The sequence below is a fragment of the Pongo abelii genome, chromosome 15, assembly GCF_028885655.2.
Source record: "Pongo abelii isolate AG06213 chromosome 15, NHGRI_mPonAbe1-v2.0_pri, whole genome shotgun sequence".
In the NCBI taxonomy this organism is placed as follows: Eukaryota; Metazoa; Chordata; class Mammalia; order Primates; family Hominidae; genus Pongo; species Pongo abelii.
Window position 1 is genome coordinate 41,059,564 of NC_072000.2, and position 19,513 is coordinate 41,079,076.

Here is a 19,513-nt window from a genome sequence, read left to right on the forward strand (position 1 = left end):
GAAATAGGAAAAAGATGTGAAAGACTTAGCTGTAAGGATGTTTATGAGTCTGCCAATGAGCAAAATAGGAAAGGCATGCTGAACAGTGGGCACCTGTGTTATGGATGAGAAAATGCAGGTGTTTATCCCAGGTAATTAAGCCGTCCAGTGAAATTCTTAAATTGAAATGCATTGAAATTGGTGTGAAAGTAAGATATCTTAGGTGCAGCCTATTGAAAGCAGTTCTGAATGCTTGGGTCTTGTTCCAGTATTTTTAAATTTTAGAGGAATTGTGGCATAAGTATTTTTAAATTTCAAAAAGGCAGCATTTAGAAGAATTGTGTGTAGCAATCAGATGTTCATTATATATTGCCATTAGTTTTTTCCAAAGGAAGGAACACATAGATTTCCTGGCTTATTTTTAAACAGCAATGAGCTTAGGAACTGTGACTTTGAAACAGGTTTCACTTCTCCCTTCCCTGTTTAGGTCACCTAGGATCTAATGAGGAGAGGGCAGCCCTCTTGCTTCAGTAGTAGCCATGGCTGCTCTGCATGGTTATATAAGATGGGTGGGCTTGTTAGGTGGTAGCCACAACCTGTTCCTTTCCACAGAGAAGAGAGAAGCATAATTAGCTGTTACATTGCTTGTGTACTTTTCCAATATTCCTGCCTAGTGCGAAGGGAAAGGAGGGCTGCCCAATATCAGGGTGGAAGATATTTACTCTCACTGCTACCATGCTGAAAGTTAGATCTTTTTTTAAAATTGAGAAATCACAGAATAATTATATGGCCTAATAGAGATTTTCAAACATAAATTCTAATGTTTTGTTGCTCTGTTTACACATTTTGTTAGCTTCTATATATCAGGGGATTCCCTGTAAATTACAGAATCTTAAATATTACAGATTCTCATGGGAGGTTGGTTTTATAGAGATGGATAATTTTTTTTTTTGGTAATGTGCTTCTCTCTCTTGTTTTGTAATTATGTAAATGTTGAAATTTCTACTGTAGGAGCCATAATTACATAGAATGTGATAAGAGAGGTTTCTAGCTTTTTTTTTTTTGGAAGTAGAGATGGAGTCTCGCTGTCTTGCAGAGTCTGGTTTTGAACTCCTGGCTGCAAGCAATCCTCTCACCTTGGCCTCCTAAAGTGCTGGGAGTACGGGCATGAGCCAGTGTGCTTGGCCTCTAGCTAATATTTTTTATATCAGACACCCATAATACTTTAGTGACAGCCTATGTAATACTGCTTTAGAAAGTTTGGTTCTGTTCATTCTTTTTTTATTACAACCTTTCTTGGTGAAATGATTTATTTACATGTTATTTACAGTTTCTGTCCCTGTTAATTGTCCTGATGTCTAACTGAGGTGTTAAAAACTGATAAGCAGTAGGCTTTTCTATTTAATGCTGGAAGAACAAGCTGCTTGTGATGACCCAACAGGGACATGAGGAAGGTTTGTGAAAGGGGTGCATTCATCCAGCTCTAATCCTTGTTTTCAGAAAGGCAGTGTCTTTAAGTGTTCTCTAATTAGTGAATAGATATGGTTGTAAATTCTTGTAGACACCTCTTTTGTAGGACAGAGATGGTTTTCCTGGCTTGTCTAAATCTTTGTTTTGCATTTTTTGTTAGTAAAAATTTAAGATGAATATTTAAAATAGGAAATATAAAAGTAATTTAAAAACATGTAATTAATGGTATTTTATCAGTATGGTCCAACATGGTATTTCTTTTTTAACATCCTCATAATTAGAAACTTGAATATTATATTTCAGAAAGTGGTGTCTACAAACCAAAATGTTTTTATTTTTTGTTTGCTTGCTTGTTTTGCTGATTTCTCTGTATACATGAAATGTTTACTGCAATGAAATAAATTCTTTTTGGGTTTGGTAAAATTGCTTCTACCAGTCACCTAGGAAATATAAGCTAGGGAACAAGACACTGATATTTAGTCATACCAAGAGGAAATATATTGCTTCAGTGAACTGAATATAAAACATGATCAGTGAAAACACCTGGAAATCAGAAAGAACAGATTTTAGTTATGCTTCTCTTTTTCAAAGAACTTAAGTGCTTAGCTATTATTGTTAGTGCTGGAGAAGTAAGTTGGCAGTGACATTTGAAATATGATAAATAAAAGCCTGCAGAATGTCTGCTTCTACTTGTAGCACTTGTCTGATTCCTTCTCCAGAAATTGCATAATGGAAACTACCATAGATTTAATGCCACTCTAATATATCACCGTTACTTGTTTTAATAAATGCATTCTCTATTGCTTTGTAATGATAAAGCTATAGTTACTGAAACCGTCAAAGTTATAGAAAGAGAAGGATAGCAGCTTTTTGTCTTTATCACCTGTATTAATAATTGGAGATAATTACTGCAGAACAGCTGGCTGTTGGTTTTAGGGAGCATCAATTGTTCTTCTTACCCAGCTGTTGACTAATAAGGATAGTCAACACATCTGTTTCAACAGCTGGTAATTAACAAAAGCCTAATTGCTGCAACTCTTTTAACATCCAATCTGTGAAAAAGAAGGGATGTAGAAGAATATTATTTACTTTGTGCTTTGCACTTTCTGAAACCAGTTTCTCTTTTTTCTCTCTCCTCACTTTTTTTTTCTTACTTTGAACACCACTGCCTTTGTATGAAGCATTGAATGGCAGGAGAACACAATATGGTAATCCAGAGCTTAACTTTTTTAGATCTTTGTTGGTGTTTCTTATTGCAACATTTCTTTGCTAACTTGCAAGATAAAATGGATCAAAAGCATTTTGAGTAGTTCTATACAACAGTTAAAATCCGCAGCAGTGTGCCCTAGGCTGTGCTGCTGTTGTCTGAAGCATCCAAAAGGAAACAGGGGATTCTTTTTTCTTATGCTTTTCACATGCTTAGACACTATTCCCAAATAATTTCCACATTCATATACAGAATTTTTGTTTAAATTACTGCATATGTGATTAACATAAATGAAGTCAGGTTCATCAAGGCCTCTTCCTTTGGTTAAAAACCATTTTAATTGTCATCTCTTAAAAACTTCAGTTTACTCATTTTAATGCCTATATGTCAACTAAAAGTATTTAAGAAAACTTTTAGTGTATTTGTGAAATCTTGCTTGGTTTATTTTACGTTAAAATGTGATTTGGTCTTTTTAAAAAGTTGGTTTTAAATTAGATAACTTTGATAATTTCTTGTTTATTTTTATAATAAATGAATAAGATATTTGCCGGCTTGGACATGGACACCTGAATAAAACTGTTCACAAATGAGAGACTTATAAATTAATATTTCTTTTATTTGAATACTTTTAGTACTTTCATTTAATTGTGAACTGTTTCAGTAAAAAAAAAAAGTATTTCATATAGCCTTGATTATAAATCTTAATGTGTTTCTGCAGTTATATTTGTTTGCTAGATATGAATTAATGTGTACATGCCAAAAATTTTGCTAATTTTTCTCCAATTTAAAAAGTTTCCTTGTAAAACAAAATTGATTAAAATGTTTTCCTTTTTTAAGAGTTTTTTTTTTTCAGTTTTCATGGCTGTTTTTTCAAGTCATTTTCATATTCTTTTACACTTTCTTTATAGCCTATGCACCTAAAAAACTTTCTGATGAATGAAAAATGTGTTTGTATTAATTAAAGATAACATAATCATACTGATTTTCCTTTTAATACATTCATAAAATTTTAGAATAATTTTATGGTTAATTTGATAGACAATTATTATGGTGCTTATTTGAGTATCCAGCAAGTCCTTAGCTAAAATGATAGACAAGTTCACTTGATTAAACCTGCTTCACTAACTTTTCATTTGGCAATATTTCTATGCAGGCAGTTCTTTAATTGATGTTGAAATGGTATAGAAGAAATTCTACCTGGGTGCTTGTCATGGACTGAATTGCAGATTGCATAATTTCAAAATTTTTTGCTGGCAAGACAAGTTTGGTTCAGCATGTGTTCAGGTGATGAAGTGTACTGTAGATGTAGTGGAAAAACATACACGATCCTGAACAAATAAACAAAATACTGCTTGCTAAAATTCTAACTAAATAAAAGGGCACTGGCATGTAGAGAAATGTTTACGACTCAAGTGTAAAGGAGGGAAATATCGTCATTTTGAGAAATGTTTGCTTCTTGAGTTTAAATAAGAATTTAGTTTTCTCTGTGTGCTCATGTTCTTAGGTAGTACCAGAGAGCTTAGTGAAAGGAATGTATCATGCCATGAAAAAGGAGAGTGGACTTTTTTGAGGAACCCACATTCCATCTGATGCTTTAAGTGTTTTCTTGTGCGTAATTTGTTTTTATTTCCTGAGAAAATGACCTCAAGAACAGTTGGTTTGGTAGATGAAAATTCAATAATTTAATAGATATTTTCTGAAGACCATTAAATACTATGTGATTAGTCTCTGTTCTAGACATTAAAAATGGTAAATCTCATTAAATGATTAATAGACTACTAGTGAAACCAGTGAAATAGTGGTTTTTACATATCGGTAAGAGTGGCTTTCAGAGTTGGAGTCAAGAGGTCTCAGTATTTAAGTAAAGTAACGGGCATCTAACTAGCAATAGATTTACGATTTTAGTATCTTTTGAGCTGGGGTTCATTCAACTTAAAAGTTACAAAGAAAAGATAAAGTCTCTACAGTCTAAATTAATGCTCTAAGAAATGGTTCAAGACAAATATTTTAAATTGCAAAAGGCTTAAGTAAATTATATCAGACACTAAAAATAAAAATATAGAGTTGTTAAAATAAATGATAGTAAATGGACAAGAGCTAAAAATTGGAGTAAACAGTGTCACCTCTGGAGTTAATGACAATAGTATATAGTGGCACATTTGAGGTTAGAGAAGTTGGGAGAGTAGTTAATGCATAGATAGACTCACTAGTAATCCAAAGTCTAATTCTGGTTCTGCCACTGACCTTTCTATATAACTTTAAACACTGAGTGTTTAAATAGATCATTTCCTAGTGAATGGTTTTCCTACACCATGGATTTGTTTCCCTAAAGGATTCACATTGTCAAAGGCAGTTGGGAGGAATATTTCAATTTCTATTTTTGAACATTTTATCAATTATATAATTAGTCATATTTACCTTTTAAAGAGTGACACTATGATAACCTCTAACTATGTGTAAGTTAGAGTATGTGGCAGTTATTTGGATATCAGAGACTTATAACACATACCACTCAACTGAACCACACCAGCTGCTTTAGTGATTAAACTGCTCTAAATAGTTCTTATTTAAATAATTATTATATAGTGTTTAATGTGGTACATGAGAGACCACTGTTTAGACAGGAAGGATATTGTCACACAGGTAATACTGAGCTTAAAAGTGATAATATTGGAAATTTACCTTGTACTATTCTTAATCATTTAATCAAAATTCTTATCTAACCAATCTTTATATCTCCCAGTACACTTTATTTTTTCTTTTCTTTCTTCTTCTTCTTCTTCTTATTTTTTGTTTGGAGACAGAGTCTCACTCTGTCACTCAGGCTGGAGTACAGTGGTGTAATCATGGCTTACTGCAACCTGGAACTCCAGGACTCAAGCAGTCCTCCTGCCTCAGCCTCCTGTGGAACTGAAACTACAGGTGTGCACCACCACGCCTGGCTAATTTTTTTTTTTTTTTTTTTTGGTGGAGACAGGCCCTCACTATGTTGCCCAAGCTGGTCTAAAACTCCTGGCCTCAAATGGTCCTCCTGCCTCGGCCTCCCAAAGTGTTGGGAATACTGGCGTGAGCCACCACACTCAACTCTTCTAGTATTTCTAAAAAACAATGTTAAGAGAAAACAATATTATTAGAGTGATTATATCCAAAATTTTATTTTACTTTTCATATATTTTGATTTTAGCCTAGAAAACCCCACATTAAATACTTGAAAATGTCAATCTGAAACTTTGCTTGTTGTGTACTTTTTATTTAAAAACAAGGTCAGGTGCAGTGGCTCACACCTGTAGTCTCGGTACTTTGGGAGGTCAAGGCAGGCAGATCACTTGAGCCCAGTAGTTCGATACTATCCTGGCCAACATGGTGAAACCCCATCTCAACAAAAATTACAAAAATTAGTTGGGTGTGGTGGCACGTACCTATAGTCCCGGCTACCTAGGAGGCTGAGGTTGCAGGATTGTTGAGCCCCAGTGTTCAAGGCTGCAGTGAGTTGAGATTGCACCACTACACTGCAGCCTGGGTGTCAGAGGGAGACCTGTCTCAAAACAAAAAAAAAAAACAAGTCAGGAAAATTATTTAAATAAATAAATAAACCAAGCTAATCTACCAAATGTGAGAATTATAAACAGTTTCATCTGTTTTTGATGGTTGTGATATGTGTTAACTTTCAACATAGACTTCTGCTTCCTGCCATGTGGCAGGCAGATACTGCAGGGACCCTCCTGCTGCTAAACTGCTAGGTCCTGGAGGAAACAGTTTCATCCATGCCAGCATTGCTGGTTTCACAAAAAGTAGATGAAACGTCTAAACATTTTACTTCGCCAAAAAATGAGAGTTGAACCAGAGGCAACCCCCTTCCCCATGATAAGCACACAGAACGGCCACAGCTGCACTAAGAAAACACATCTATAGGAATATTTTGTATCTTCATTTTGGTCCCAATCCTTGATCAGCAGCAAGGCTAGGGAGCTGAACCAGAAACTCCTGCATTATTTCAGGCCTCTTGAACTTTAGGAATTGTCTCTCTTGGCTCCCTCATGAAACAGACACAAGTACTCCTTGGAGGAAGGCACCCCCAGTTTAGTCCAGCAGGATTCCCAAGATTATTATCAGGAAAATATGATTTCAAAGTTAAAGATCAATCAAGCACATCAGGAAGAAAACCATCATGAGTGACAGCAGACACAACACAACAGAAACAAACAGTAAAGTTATCTAAAGAATATAAGTAGCTATGTATGAAATGCTTAAATGATATCTAAATAAATAGAGTATGAACCACAAACCTGAGTTATCCACAGGTGCTTTCTAGGAAACACTAGGCAAATCTGGAAAAGAAAAAGTTGCAAGTTCTTACAAAAAAAGACAAAAAAATTATTTAGAAATAAAACACTCTGTTAGACATTGACCATCAGATTATACACAGCCAAAAAAATAATTCGTGGCTGGGTGCGGTGGTTCACACCTGTAATCCCAGCACTTTGGGAGGCCACGGCTGGTGAATCACGAGGTCAAGAGATCAAGGCCATCCTGGCCAACATGGTGAAACCCCGTCTCTTATAAAAATACAAAAATTAGCTGGGCGTGGTGGCACCTGCCTGTAGTCCCAGCTGCTTGGGAGGCTGATGCAGGAGAATGTCTTGAACCTGGGAGGCAGAGGTTGCAGTGAGCCGAGATCACATTACTGCACTCCAGCCTGGCGACAGAATGAGACTCTGTCTCAAAATAATAATATAATTCATACATTAGAAGACATATAAGTTGGAATATATCTAAAAAATTACCCATAATTCAACACAGATGGATGAATCAAATATTAAGAGATTTACAGTGAGATGGTTCAACAAGCATTTAATTGGGCTCCGAAAAGGAGCGAATACAGGCGATGCAGGAAAAGCATCATTAGAACTGAAAATGACTGAGATATTTCTAAAACTAATGGAAGATATCTATCCACAGAAAGATAAGAAATCTAAACCCAATCACACCATAATCAAATTGAGGAATTCTAACATGCAAGAATTCTAAACATCTAGCATTCTAATATAAAATTATAAAAGTAGCCAGCCAAAGGAAAAATACAGATTCCTTTCAAATGAGCAACAATTAGACTTGAAGATGACGTCCACATAGAACTGGAATTCAGGAGACATTAGAATAATGCTTTAAATGTACTAGAAGAAAATAACTGCCTGTTTAAAATTATATACCCAACATGAATATCCCTCAAGAATGAATATGAAATAAAGACATTTCCAGACAACTAAAAACTGAATTTTTCCAATTTCAGAATTGTATTAAAGAAACTTCCAGGAGCTGTTGTTTAGACACAGGTACATGGTTCTATAAGGAACCTCCCAACCAGGAAGGAATCGGAGCACAAAAGAAAAGTGACTAATATAAATGAATATTAGGTCAACAAAATAATAATATTTTGGGTGGTTTAAAACTATGTAAAAATAATTAAAATACATTTTTAAAATAGCAAATAAATTAGGAGGCAAGTAAATAGAGTTAAAGGATTTTAAGGTCCTGTTATTGTCCAAGAGTATTAATATTAAATTTTTGATAAGCCAAGCTATATCTTGTAATTTCTGAGATAACCGTTAAAAGAATAGAAAATGAATGTATGGCATTCAGAAGTAAATAGGGGGAAATGGGATGATAATAAATGATTCAATTCAAAAGTTAGCTTATTTTTTTTATTTTAAAAATATAGAACTAGCGAGGAAAGTAGAAAGCATAAAACAACATGATAGATTTAAAGACAAATTTATTGGAAGTTTCTTTAAATGTCAAAGGATCAAATGTTCCATTTGAAAACAAAGATTGTTTAACTGGAAAAAATATGCTGTTTACAAGAGTCACATCTAAACCTAGGCATATAAAATAGATTGAAATTTAAAAAATATAAAAAACATCAGACAAACACTATTCAAAAGAATGCTGTTATAGCTATATTAACATCAAATACAATTTGAAGCTATGAGGTCTTAACATTTTGTTTATTTTGCATTATATTTAATAGCTGAAGTCATGTCTCCCTGACAGAATGGTTTCCTGTTGCAATGCAATGATGTTACACAACACGTGATTTCTTTCACACAACCAGTATGAATTTCTTTTTTCCTCATTTTACCATTATTTACTCTAAAGAACCTGTTCTAGAACAGCGTGTATTTTAGATATTTTCTTTCATTGTCCCTAGAAACATGTTCATTCTAGACAGGCCAAGCGTATTGAAAATGTGCTCAGTTTTTCCATTCCTCATGTTTTCAGGTATCTGGCAACTAACCAAAAGCTTATAAAGATCATCAGAGATTCTGGGCTCTATGTAAACCTGTGGCCACTCTAGTTCTCTATGGTTGGTAAACTATGGCTTCTGGACCATCTGCTTGTTTTCGTAAATAAAATTTTATTGGAACACAGCCACATCTGCTAATTTATATATTGTCTGTGGCTACTTTCTTGTTACAATAGCAGTTGTTTCCCTGTCCTAGAGACTGTGTGGCCCACAAGCCTAAAATATTTATTTTATGGTCCTTAATAACTCCTAGTCTAGACTACCACATGGCTTGAACTTATAGTTTAAGCTAAGTCCTTTCTCACCTTATTCGCCTGTCACTTAGTACAGTGCTGTTCCTTACTGACATCAGTTACTTGATAATAATATCACATCAAAGGTTCAATTGTGCCTCTTATATAGCTTACATATTCACTTTGATATGGCTATATGAGATAGTAAGTTATCTCTTTTTATCATTGCATAATAATCCTGTGAGATGGATATTATCACTTTCATGCTACCAATGAGAAAATTTAGGTTCAGAAGCCTTAACTTGTTCAGTCATAGAGCTGATTCCTGGTAGCCTAACCCAAGCTTGCTTAACTCCAAAGACCTTGCTTTAACCACCTCATGGTATTACCTCGTATCATCTCGAATGAAACAATGTATGTGGAAGCTCTTTGGAAATGTGAAATACTAATCTGTTTTAATTGTGACGTAATATGTAATACTATACTTCAATAATATCTACCAATATCTGGTATGTGCTGAGCACTGTATTCATGTTTTGGGACTACTATATAGTCCCTACCTTGACACGTATGTATGTAAATAACAGTGGTGTAAGATAGGTTGAGATAGCTGTCATAAAAAAAGGCTTTAAAAATCACTAAGGCAAAAACAACCCAAAGGTTTATCATTGGAATGGAATAGATAAATAAATTGTGGTATATTTATGTTCATTATATACTGTACAGCAGTTATAATTGTATACAATAAGGAACAAGAAACAACATGGGTGAATCTCACAAGATTAATGTTGAGCAAAAAAAAAGAGAAAAGAATATATATTATTCTATTGATATAAGGTTCAATAACAGGCACAACTGATCTATGATAGTAGAAGTCAAGATGATGGTTACCTTTAGGGAAGGTGAAGATTAGGTAGAGGCATGAGGACGTTTGAGGGTGATGGAAATAATTCTATTTATTTATCTAGTTTCCTGTTAAACAGGTGTGTTCACTTCATGAAAATTCATTGAGCCCTGAACTTTTCTGTTTGTATATTATACTTCAATAAAACATTCATGTAAAATAAAATAAAATTTAAAAAATATTACTAAGGATTTTGCAGGTGAAAAATTTTCTGGAGTGGGGAAGATAATCAAGAAAGGACTTTATTTAAGAAGTAATAATTAAAATGGGCCTTGAAGGATTGATTTAGATTTGATAGCGTGGCATAGATTTGGTGTTCTAGGTGGAGGGAATATTACAATTAGGCAGAATTTATGGCAGGTCCTTGGCTAAAGTGAGCGTGAAGGAATAAAAGAGAGTTCAATGCCACATTGTGGAAGGCCTTAAATGCCAGCATGAATGGTTTATACTAATTTCAATATTATCAAATACTTAATACACATCTTTATTTGTACCATTTATAAAAGCATGCATATGTGCACAGTTCAAACTCTCAAGGAGCTCATAGTTTAAAAAGGAATATAAATATTAATGTATTATTTTAATAGTATTAATCATTTAAATATAAATGTTAATATAAATATTGAAACAAATAGCAATAGCAAAAAAAGAACTCCATAAAGAAAATGAGAAGATATGCCTAAAGTTGTCTCAAGTCTTCCAGCTTCTAGAAGCTATCCAAGTTCCTTGGCTTGTGGCCCCCTTTCATCTTCAAGGTGAGCAATGGCCAGTTTAATCTTTCCTACACTGCCATCTCTCTGGTTCTTATTCTTTGCCTCCCTCTTCCACTTAAAAGGATACTTGTGACTACATTGGGCTTACCCAGATAATCTAGGATAATCTTCATCTCAAGGTCACCTGATTAGCAACTTTAATTCCACCTGCAACCTTAATTCTCCTCTTTTCATATAACCTAACATATTCATATATTCACGGGAATAGGATGTGGGCCTCTTTGGGAGACATTATTCTGCCTATTATGCCCAGGATAAGATCTCCTCCCAGATTACATGTGGGCATGAGACCACAGGTAGGATCAAGTAACAACATCTGGTTGGAGTGAGGGATTGGGAAACAAGGCAGTTCCTAAGACACCTTAGTTTAAAAGGCTTTTTTACTAGGCTGTTTTATCCCATAAACGTAGTGCCTCAAGGCTACGGGCTTTTCAAAGGCCTGCAACAATGTGGGGGAGTCAAATATAAGTTAAAAACTAACCAAACACAGTATTTCTGCAACAAAATGTAAATATTTACAATTAGTGAGATCAAGGAAGACCATAAATAGCTTTACATCAGTTTACCTAGGTTTAACATCAATTGATTTCAGTACCAAAAATTTTTTTAAAGTTCTTTTTTGTTTTCAGAAATGTTGGGGTTTTTGTATTGTGAATAAAGGATTATTAACCTGTAATTTTAATGACTTTATTAAAAATCAAATCTAACATAATATAATCTTTAATAATACCCATAATACATGTGAAAAGACAAGTTGACTTCTCCCAGTTTAGTGAATGACATATTTTCGTAATAGGCCATCCATTATCAGTAGTCCAAACATTTCCTAAAGACGTGAAACTAATTTATACACCCACCCAAAATGTAAGAGATTTCTAGTCATTTTACATCTTAGCCAGCATATCCTACTATTATTAGTCATTGTAATTTTACCTCTTCAATTGTGGGTGAAGTGACAGCATATCGGGATTTAAATCTTATGTCCCTGAAAACTAGTGATGTTGAGCATGTGTGTCATGTTTGTCAGCCATGTAGATATCTTCCCTTGTGAAATATCTCTTCATTTCTTTTCTCTCATTACTTCAAATATTCCATCTTACTGCCCCTGGCCTCCATGGTTTCTTATAAGAAATTCACTGTTAATCTTATTGAGAATCTCTTTTAAATAATCATTTACCTTTTACTGCTTCAAGGTTTCTGCTTTGTTTTTGCTGATATAGTAGCACAATTACATGTTTATGCTTCTATATCTTAGTGTTTAGTGTTTTGAAAAAGCCAAAGTGATACAATACTTTGGAGGGTATAAATTTAGGCAGAAACCGAATCCAAGTAAACAGGCACAGGTCTGCATTCAAGATTAAGCCAAGTACTAGGAAACAAGCACAGAATGGAACTCAGGCTAGTTGACTGAGAATAGTGTCTTAAAAACACACTTGCAAAACAAGCAGAACGAACACTTGCTGAATCATTGCTAGATCCAGTAGAGATTTTTTTTCGCTCTACCTTACCTGCATATGTGTAAATGGATGAATGCTTGGAAACTTGAGCCACCCCTGCCCCCAAAACAGAGTAGGCTTCTTTGGGAGTTAGTTATTGCAGTAGAGAGAAATCCTTATCATTATTATTCCTTAAAAATAAATTATATACTATTACTAATATTTCTAACAAGCTGTAATACTACTTTTTTGCCAGGGGTCCGTAAAGTTGAGGGAAACACCATAGATGACCTTTTGTCACTAAATGGACTAACATCTAAAAACTATATATGTGCCTCCAAGAAAGGTTTGGATGGCATCTTGAACTATATGAGTCATGTTTAAAAAAATAATTCTTGTACTAATTTATTTAAATCAAATTAGGTAATATAATTCACTGATAAAAATTAGCACAGATTTTGGCTGGGCGCGGTGGCTCACGCCTATAATCCCAGCACTTTGAGAGGCCGAGGCGGGCGGATCACGAGGTCAGGAGATCGAGACCATCCTGGCTAACATGGTGAAACCCCATCTCTACTAAAACAAAAATACAAAAAATTAGCCGGGCGTGGTGGCGGGCGCTTGTAGTCCCAGCTGCTCGGGAGGCTGAGGTCGGAGAATGGCGTGAACCCGGGAGGCGGAGCTTGCAGTGAGCCGAGATTGCGTCACTGCACTCCAGCCTGGGCGACAGAGCAAGACTCTGTCTCAAAAAAAAAAAAAAAAAAAAAATTAGCAAAGATTTTTTAAAGCACCAAATTTTATCTAGTATTTATAGCATAGTAGTTAAAAGGAGAGACTTGGACCATAATTCCTGAGTTCAAACCCTTGCTCCACCATTCATTAACTGGCTGACAAGTAAGTGATGTAACATTTTCCTCATCTATATAATAGAATAGTAATAGTAGCTACTATACAATATCTTGTGAGAAATGATATATGAATATAGAATGCACTTAGAATAGTGTCTGGCATGTCTTCCTATTTTGCTGTGTCTATGTATAACTGTAGTACCATATTGTTAGGACTTGAAAGAAGACCAGGATTTGCCCCCTCATTAACAGACAATCTATGTAGTTGATAATCTGTCTTTTATTTTCCTCTCTTCTAAAACGATAGAAATAGCATTTATTCATTCATTCATACTTGAAAGTATTCAAGCTCCTGCTATCTCAAATTAGATAATATAGTATAAGTCTTATACATCACACATCACTATACATATTTAAAGTATTATAAATTCTGGTATTGGTGTTAATGATAAAGAGAATCCAACTTAAACTATACTTAATAAAAAATATCCATTAAAATCAAGTCTTTAAAATGTATTCTCTTTTTACAGGTGATCATTGAAATCCTATGACATACAGTAAAAGGAGATTCTTGAGGAATATGACATTTTGTATACAGTCATATATCACTTACAGTGGGGATACATTTTGGGAAATGTATCCTTAGGTGATTTCATCATTGTATGAGCATAATAGAGTATATTTACACAAACCTAGGTAGTATAGCCTACTACACACCTAGGTTATATGGTGTAGCCTATTGCTCCTAGGCTACAAACCTGTACAGCATGTTCAGCTGTGACACAACAGCAAGTATTTATGTATCTAAACATGTCTACACATAGCAAAAGTACAGTAAAAATATGGTGTTATATTCTTATGGAACTATAGTCTTATATGTGGTCTGTTGTTGACCAAAGCATTGTTATTCTGTGTGTGACTGTACTAATTTTGTTGGGAAGGAAAATTACATGATCTATGACAAAGAACAAGAAAACTCTCCTAATTACCTTGGTCAACAAAGACTTTCTGGTGAAGATAGAATCATGAGGAAGACCGTAAACAGCAAGACCTCTCAGGGACTTGGACATCTTTCATTATGTAGAAAGATTTTCAGGGTACCAGCTAGTTCTACACTAGATTTTATTTTCTTTACTTGTTTTGCAGCACATCTTCTGCTTCTTCATCTGCTGAGCGATCCAGCTAGTTTTTGTTTTCCTACTGTTTATTTAATAATCACTTATTAAAGCATTTACTATGTCCCAGGCGCTGTTGTGTTTTACAGTTTTTAATTTAGTTCTTCCTAACATCAGCCCTCTAAGATATAAAATACAGTTACCCCATTTCGTAGGTGAGGAAGTTGAGGCACATGAAGATTTGCTAACTTGCCAAGATAGGACAGTTTGTAAGTGGTGAAGCCAGGATGTGACCCCAGCCTTTCTGGTTCCATAGACTATGCTTTTAATTACCATTGCTGCACTGTCTTTCTGGCATACATCTCTCTCCCCTGCCTTTCTCTCCTCCATGGCTTCTGCTCACTGCCCATGAATCATTTTCTGCCTGTGAATGTTTTGAGTTCTGCTTCCACCACAAACTCTTTTCTTCTCTCTCTCATCATGTCAGACTATCTCATATATCACTCGACAGTATATATATGACTACTTTTGACTGAGGAACCTCATTATCTCTGGTCTGATAAACAGAGAGACATGACATCAGGACAAAATAGAACAACCTCTAAGGAATCAGCTGTAGGGAACAATATACTATGGAAATACACAATGCTAAGCAACCCAAGCCTTCCTGTGAAGTGGAGGTTTAATTGAAACCTGGTCGTTTTTATCCTTTTGAAAATAGCTTTTAACTTTTTGGGTATCCTTACACAAGTTACTCAGTTATGTTTCTTTTCTACTAGGCTCTTAACCTTCTTCTGAGGTTAAAAATTAAAATCCTAGTAGGTCTATGGTCATGTTCTTTGAGCAATCATCTAACTTGATGTATTGTTTGAAGATAGCCAATTATATATTTTATAGATGTGTTTAATAGTGCTAGCTCAATCATATATATTTATGGTTACTCTGGAAATAACTCTGTTAAAATAACTATCACACATATGAAATTATACCATATTGAAATGTAGTCTTCTATGGTAAAATAAGCAATGTTTTCTGGATACTTGTTAGTTCCAACTTTCTTTCTAACCAGCTATGAAACCTTGGACAATTTCCAAATGTTTCCCTGAACATGTTGTATTAGCAACAATTTCCTCCTCTATAAAAGTAAGGTTCCGTATTACCTTTGAGATCCTTTCCAAGTCTAAAATTATTTGCTTCTGTGATTTAATTTGTACTGTATGCTTCTTTATTTAGCAGATATCACACATAACATCAAATATCTCTGTTCTAAGATTAAAACCAATTTCCATTCATGGTCTTGGAGTTACTAAAACAAGGCTTAACTGTATCGGACTATAACTATTAAAAACACATTTAAACTAAACATAACAAGATCTCAAGGAGAGATAAAAGTGGTTTATCCACAATACCGGTTAAGAATAGTGCTTAGTGATGTGAACAGTGTGGTCTTTGTCATTCTGAGTTACTAGATTAAGCTCTAATGAAACAATGTAGTTCATTTCTGATACAGTCCCAACACAAATGGCTGTCCTATTTAGATGGCATTGGTCAAGACTGATATCAAGATAGCTAACTATAAGACTAACCTTAGTTAGCCAACCCATTTTTCAATCATGTAAGGTATAATAAAATACACTCTGTAGGTTGCCTGTTCACTCTGATGGTAGTTTCTTTTGCTGTGCAGAAGCTCTTTAGTTTAATTAGATCCCATTTGTCAACTTTGGCTTTTGTTGCCATTGCTTTTGGTGTTTTAGTCATGAAGTCCTTGCCCATGTCTATGTCCTGAATGGTAATGCCTAGGTTTTCTTCTAGGGTTTTTATGGTTTTAGGTCTAACGTTTAAGTCTTTAATCCATCTTGAATTAATTTTTGTATAAGGTGTAAGGAAGGGATCCAGTTTCAGCTTTCTACATATGGCTAGCCAGTTTTCCCAGCACCATTTATTAAATAGGGAATCCTTTCCCCATTTCTTGTTTTTGTCAGGTTTGTCAAAGATCAGATGGTTGTAGAAGTGTGGTATTATTTCTGAGGGCTCTGTTCTGTTCCATTGATCTATATCTCTGTTTTGGTACCAGTACCATGCTGTTTTGGTTACTGTAGCCTTGTAGTATAGTTTGAAGTCAGGTAGCGTGATGCCTCCAGCTTTGTTCTTTTGGCTTAGGCTTGACTTGGTGATGCGGGCTCTTTTTTGGTTCCATATGAACTTGAAAGTAGTTTTTTCTAATTCTGTGAAGAAAGTCATTGGTAGCTTGATGGGGATGGCATTGAATCTATAAATTACCTTGGGCAGTATGGCCATTTTCACAATATTGATTCTTCCTACCCATGAGCATGGAATGTTCTTCCATTTGTTTGTATCCTTTTTTATTTCATTGAGCAGTGGTTTGTAGTTCTCCTTGAAGAGGTCCTTCACGTCCCTTGTAAGTTGGATTCCTAGGTATTTTATTCTCTTTGAAGCAATTGTGAATGGGAGTTCCCTCATGATTTGGCTCTCTGTTTGTCTGTTAATGGTGTATAAGAATGCTTCTGATTTTTGTACATTGATTTTGTATCCTGAGACTTTGCTGAAGTTGCTTATCAGCTTAAGAAGATTTTGGGCTGAGACAGTGGGGTTTTCTAGATATACAATCATGTCATCTGCATACAGGGACAATTTGACTTCCTCTTTTCCTAATTGAATACCCTTTATTTCCTTCTCCTGCCTAATTGCCCTGGCCAGAACTTCCAACACTAGTTGAATAGAAGTGGTGAGAGAGGGCATCCCTGTCTTGTGCTAGTTTTCAAAGAGAATGCTTCCAGTTTTTGCCCATTCAGTATGATATTGGCTGTCGGTTTGTCATAGATAGCTCTTATTATTTTGAGATACATCCCATCAATACCTAATTTATTGAGAGTTTTTAGCATGAAGGGTTGTTGAATTTCGTCAAAGGCGTTTTCTGCATCTATTGAGATAATCATGTGGTTTTTGTCTTTGGTTCTGTTTATATGCTGGATTACGTTTATTGATTTGCGTATATTGAACCAGCCTTGCATCCTAGGGATGAAGCCCACTTGATCATGGTGGATAAGCTTTTTGATGTGCTGCTGGATTCTGTTTGCCAGTATTTTATTGAGGATTTTTGCATCAATGTTCATCAAGGATATTGGTCTAAAATTCTCTGTTTTGGTTCTGTCTCTGCCAGGCTTTGGTATCAGGATGATGCTGGCCTCATAAAATGAGTTAGGGAGGATTCCCTCTTTTTCTATTGATTGGAATAGTTTCAGAAGGAATGGTACCAGTTCCTCCTTGTACCTCTGGTAGAATTCAGCTGTGAATCCATCTGGTCCTGGACTGTTTTTGGTTGGTAAGCTATTGATTATTGCCACAATTTCAGATCCTGTTATTGGTCTATTCAGAGATTCAACTTCTTCCTGGTTTAGTCTTGGGAGGGTGTATGTGTTGAGGAATTTATCCATTTCTTCTAGATTTTCTAGTTTATTTGCATAGAGTTGTTTGTAGTATTCTCTGATGGTAGTTTGTATTTCTGTGGGATCAGTGGTGATATCCCCTTTATCATTTTTTATTGCATCTATTTGATTCTTCTCTCTTTTCTTCTTTATTAGTCTTGCTAGCGGTCTATCAATTTTGTTGATCCTTTCAGAAAACCAGCTCCTGGATTCATTAATTTTTTGAAGGGCTTTTTTGGTCTCTATTTCCTTCATTTCTGCTCTGATTTTAATTATTTCTTGCCTTCTGCTAGCTTTTGAATGTGTCCAAAATGGGAGAAAATTTTCGCAACCTACTCATCTGACAGAGGGCTAATATCCAGAATCCACAATGAACTGAAACAAATTTACAAGAAAAAAACAAACAACCCCATCAAAAAGTGGGCAAAGTACATGAACAGATACTTCTCAAAAGAAGACATTTATGCAGCCAAAAAACACATGAAAAAATGCTCACCATCACTGGCCATCAGAGAAATGCAAATCAAAACCACAATGAGATACCATCTCACACCAGTTAGAATGGCGATCATTAAAAAGTCAGGAAACAACAGGTGCTGGAGAGGATGTGGAGAAATAGGAACACTTTTACACTGTTGGTGGGACTGTAAACTAGTTCAACCATTGTGGAAGTCAGTGTGGGGATTCCTCAGGGATCTAGAACTAGAAATACCATTTGACCCAGCCATCCCATTACTGAGTATATGCCCAAAGGACTATAAATCATGCTGCTATAAAGACACATGCACACGTATGTTTATTGCAGCACTATTCACAATAGCAAAGACTTGGAACCAACCCAAATGTCCAACAGTGATAGACTAGATTAAGAAAATGTGTCACATATACACCATGGAATACTATGCAGCCATAAAAAAGGATGAGTTCATGTCCTTTGTAGGGACATGGATGAAATTGGAAATCATCATTCTCAGTAAACTGTCGCAAGAACAAAAAACCAAACACCGCATATTCTCACTCATGGGTGGGAATTGATCAATGAGAACACATGGACACGGGAAGGGGAACATCACACTATGGGGACTGTTGTGGGGTGGGGGGAGGGGGGAGGGATAGCTTTAGGAGATATACCTAATGCTAATTGACGAGTTAATGGGTGCAGCACACCAGCATGGCACATGTATACATTTGTAACTAACCTGCACATTGTGCACATGTACCCTAAAACTTAAAGTAAATAATAATAAAATAAAATAAAATAAAATAAAACATTCAATAATCAAAAAACAATAAAATAAAATAAAATACATTCTGATTATTCTGTGAATGTTGATTATTGTCGTTAACTCTGTTATCAAATGATCATTTGATTCCATTATGTCCCCTGGAATTATGTAATTTATATATAATGTATACAGTGGTATAAAAAGAAAATATGTATTTTGGAACAAACAGATTTGAATTTTTATTTGAGTTCACTAGCTCTGTTATAATTAGAAATTACTTAAGCTTTATGAACCTATGTTTTATGTCTTGCAAAATAGGGATAAGAGGAACTACCTCATAGGTTGGTTATGAGAATAGACTATAGTAATATATTTTAAACACTTGAAAGAATGCCTAACTCATAGTAGGTGGTCAAAAAGTGGCATTGATTTGTAGTTAAGCATGGATGCTTTAAAGTGATATCATTATAGGCAGAAAGTTTGGGCGTTTTAAAATAAAGTATATAACTTTATTATCCATATACTTTATATAGCTACATATATCTATATATAGTGTAAATGCACACTTACCA

The 19,513-nt window shown here is 35.0% G+C and overlaps 1 protein-coding gene across 19 annotated transcripts in view; it reads left to right on the forward strand.

The window, feature by feature from the left end:
* The window catches only part of MIPOL1 (mirror-image polydactyly 1), a 401,793-nt gene that overhangs the window by 214,173 nt on the left and 168,107 nt on the right, over positions 1-19,513 (forward strand). The gene's annotated exons all lie outside the window — the stretch shown is intronic.